A 4,433-nucleotide genomic window follows, 5' to 3' on the forward strand; every position below is an offset into this window, starting at 1 on the left:
ACAGAGGTTGGAGCAGTTAACTTTGCCTGGGGCAGTGTAATGAAGCTAAAGAATCCCGCATCATCTATTGCTTTGGGTTAAGTCATCGAATACCCATATAAAAGCATTAATATTTTGGGGGCGATGGGTGATGTTAACCTTACTGTTAACAAATTCAGGTCAATTTTATAAAAATTATTTCATCTTTTTTTCCTATATATCGTTCCTTTCAGCATTTACGCATGCTCAAACTTCTTATGTACTAAAGACTTCTCCCAGCACCCCATTACCCCATTTCTCTCCTTTCTCTTTCATGGCAAAACTTGTCAAAAGAATTGTGCTCACTTGCTGTCATTATTCTCTTACCTCCCAATCACTCCTCATTGCCCATCTTACTTCATCCTGGCTTCCACTCCTACCATGAAATCAAATGAGTCTAAAATCAACAATGACCTCTATATTGCTAGAGGCAACTGGCGACTTTTCAATCCTCGGCTTACTCGACCTCTCAGTAACATTAGATGCTATTCACACCAGCTCCTTCTCAAAACACTTTACTGCTTTGGCATTTGTGAAACACATTCTCCTCATTTTCTCCCTCCGATTTTGGGTACTCCTTCTTAGTACTCTTTCGCTAGAATTACTCTCTTCTGTATGATTGACTGCTAACTGAAAGATCAGCGGTTTGAAACCACCAGTGACTCTGCAGGAGAAAGATATGGCAGCCTGCTTCTGTGGAGATTTACACTCTTGGAAACCCTATGGTTTGCTATGAGTTGGTATGGACTCGACAGTAGTGGGTTTTATATGATCTTTACGTATTGTGGTTTTTCCTAAGTCTCTTTCTCTTGTCCCTCTATAATCTCTCCCAAGTGAATTTATCAACACTCATGGCTTCAATTATCATCTATATAAAAATATCACTCAAATTCATATATTTAGCGCAATCTTCTCTTTCAAGACTCAGATCCATATATATCAAGATTTCCATTGGAGAGTCTAAAAAGCACCTCAAACTCAACTTATTTAAAACCAAACTCATGATGTCTCATCTCAAAAACGGCTTTTCTACAATGTCTATCTGGAAACGAAGCATCATTTTTAACACTTTCTTTTCAGTCACCCCAAATATCAAGTGCTGTTTATTTTACGGAAGGGTTTCTCCAGTCCAACCACATCTCTCCTTCTCTTCTAGCTCTTAAATCTAAGCTACATCATCTCTCCCTTCAACCATGGCAATGGCCTCCTGATTGATTTACGTGTGTCCACTCTTGCCTTTTCTCCAATTTATTCTTCATAGGGCAGCCATAGTGATCTTTTCAAAAACACGGTATGACCATGTCACCCATTCGCTAAAATCATTCTGTGGATGCCTGCTATCCTGAGAGTAAAGAGCAAAATCCTTAACAAGACCCATAAGGCCTTGAATGATCCCTACCCTCCCACCTTTCAGTCTCAGCTCTTTCCGTTCTCCTCTTGCCCAGCGACATGGTTTTCCTTCAGTTGTTCCTATTTTCGTGCTATCTCAGGAACTGTGGAGTACTAGTCCTTGACCTGGAAACTCTCCTCCCCTATTTTCACCAAATTAATCAACCTTTAGATCTCAGCTCAAACGTTACATTCTCAGGGAGACTTTCTCGACCTCTAGATGCTCCATCTGCTACCCCAACAGCCTATGCTTTCTTAGTTATTTCCGTTTCGTAATTATATGCTTGCATGATTGTTTGATTAATGTCTGTCTTCCCCACTAGATGGTAATACTCACGAGGCCCAAGTCTATTTTTGTTTTCCTCGCTCTAGGATTCCTAGTGCATAGTGTAGGGCCAGGCGCATAGTTCTTATTAGTTGCTGTGGAGTCAGTTCTGAATCTTGGTGACCTCATGTGTGCGGAGTAGAACTGTTCCTTAGGGTTTTCAAGGCTGTGACCTTTCGGAAGCAGGTTGCCAGGCCTGTCTTGCCAGGTACCTTTGGGTGGGTTCGAATCGCCAACCTTTCGACTAATAGTCAAGAGCTTAACTATTTGTGCCAGCCAGGGACTCCAGGCACATGGTAGGTGCTCAGAAGTATTTTTTGGAAGGAAGGAAGAGCGTAAAGGGACTTTTTAACCTGGAAGGGCCCAGAAGGACAGTGACCGAGGGTAAGTAGGTTATGACATTTGGCATAACTCAGGAAAGATATAGTCAACATGGTGGGTGCATCACAACATGGTGACTCCCAGGCAGGACAAAAGTGAAAAGACATGCCAAGGACGCAGAGTGCCACCTCCATAGGCACCCTGGATGCCTCTGTACATCTGCCATATGTGGGGGCAAGCACGACAAACTATGAGCCAGGAGAGCTATTTTCTGGGCCTGGGTTTGATGTTGTGTGTTCTTTCCCTCTCATTCTTAATTTCATCTATAAAATGATAGGGTCAGATTACTACAGAAGTCAGGGTTCTTAGTTGCACAGAACAAAAATGCCTCTGCACAATTTAAACATAAAATGAACTGCTTGAAGGGATCTTGGCTAGCTTACGTGATTACCAGGAAGTCTGAAGAAGCAGGCCTAGAAAACAGGCTAGAAGAAGGCCAAAACCAGGGCTAGAGTCTCAGTGAGGGGCCAGGAGCCTGCCCACGATGCCACTGCAGCCACCGTGCTGGGGAATGCTGAGCATCACAGCTTGCATCTCTGCCAGCAGTGGGCACTGGACACTCGTGTTGGCACCATTGGCTGTACTGCCCTTGGGAACTGGATGCTGCTTGCTGCCTTTGCTGCTACCCCCAAAAAGAATTCTCCACTCTCCCTCCTGTGTCATTAACTCCTGGCTCAAGAAACCTGAGCAGGTGCATCTGCAATTCTGAGTTAGGTCATATGTTAGAGCACTAGCTGCCAGGGAACTGGGAAAGCAGAGCTTTCTAGAGAAGGAGACAGGCTCTACTGTCCATCAACATGCTTGAGATGGTGAGTTCCTTAGCAAATGAATCAGAGGGATCAGATTCTGGGCAGCCAAAGCCCATTATATGTTCAGTCCTGGGTAGTCTCTGGTTCAGTAGCAGGATTCTCAACTTCCATGGGGGAGACCTGGGTTTGATACCTGGCCAATGTACTTCATGTGCAGCCACCACCAATCTGTCAAGGGAGGCTAGGTGTTGCTGTGATGCTGAACAGGATTCAGTGGAACTTCCAAACTGACACAGACTAAGAAGAAAGGCCTGGCAACTTATTTCCAAAAATTAGCCACTGAAAACCCTGTGTATCACAATGGTCTGATCCCATTGTGCATGCTGTTGCCATGAGTTGGGGACCCACTCGAAGGCCGCTAACAACAAGGCAGTCTTTAAGGTCACCCCGACTCTAACAACAGATATTTCTACCATCAAAACAGAAATGAATACAGTCATCTCAACTCCCTCTCTTTTCACCTCAGCAGTCTACAAAAGCCACACTATCATCACATTGCCACAGAAAACTTTGCCCTATATCACCGTCCTTACTTGTAGATGTCTTACTTCGGAGACATGCTCTGTGTGTCCTTGCTTTACGTGTTTAACTGAGCCACAAAGCCAGCCTGTTTTTCCTGGCTCCACAGCCCTAAAAATAGGACATTATTGAATAGCCTAATAACCTAGTCAGTAGTCTCAGTGTGCAGAGGGCCTGTGTGTTGATTCATGTTTTTGTGGGTAGATGCTTTGTCCGTTGGAGTATCTATTTTTAAACTTGCCAAATGTCACTTCTCTCTTAACAGTTGATTGCCATTCTCAAAGACATGAGCTGTTTTTTTTTTTTTTTTTCCTCTAGCAGAATTTATACTGCAAAGTAAAGGCATACTTTATATTGTCATTAGTGTCTCTTTTTGGTCAGAAGCAACTTTTTTTTTTTCTTGCCTACACTTCCTTTTTTTTATTTGACAGGGAGCTAGGAAAATCAATGGAAAAGGAATTCTGGAAGAAAAGGGTCCAGAATCATGGAATCATTTATGCACCTTCTTTTAATGCAGTTTCCACCATCTCTGCTTGCTTAGGCAAGGAATTTAAAGTAGGCAAGCTGTGGGAGTGAAGCAAGCTTTCTAAAATCATTCAGTGCGAATAGCTGATTCCGCTTGAATTTGTTACTACTCCAAGGTAACATAGAGGTGTGAATATAAAGTAGTGCCAACTGATGCTTTAAAACCCACCAGGCATCTAACACCTCCAAATGAATGTTGAACTCCTCAGAGTCCGTTTTGGAAGGTGTTGTACCTGGTCTGACAATACCTTTTGTTCAAAGCAGTTTTGAAATACTTTCTTAGTTTCCTAGAGCTGCCATAACAAAATACCACAAAGTGAGTGGCTTTAAAGAACAGGATTTATCGTCTCACAGTTCTGGAGGCTAGAGGTCCAAATTAGGGTATTGACCATGTCCATGCCTCTGTCCTAGCTTCTAGTGGCTTTGAGCAATTCTTGGTGTTCCTTTGGTGCAATCTTTGGCAATCC

Source organism: Loxodonta africana, chromosome 3 (assembly GCF_030014295.1).
Source record: "Loxodonta africana isolate mLoxAfr1 chromosome 3, mLoxAfr1.hap2, whole genome shotgun sequence".
Classification (NCBI taxonomy): domain Eukaryota; kingdom Metazoa; phylum Chordata; class Mammalia; order Proboscidea; family Elephantidae; genus Loxodonta; species Loxodonta africana.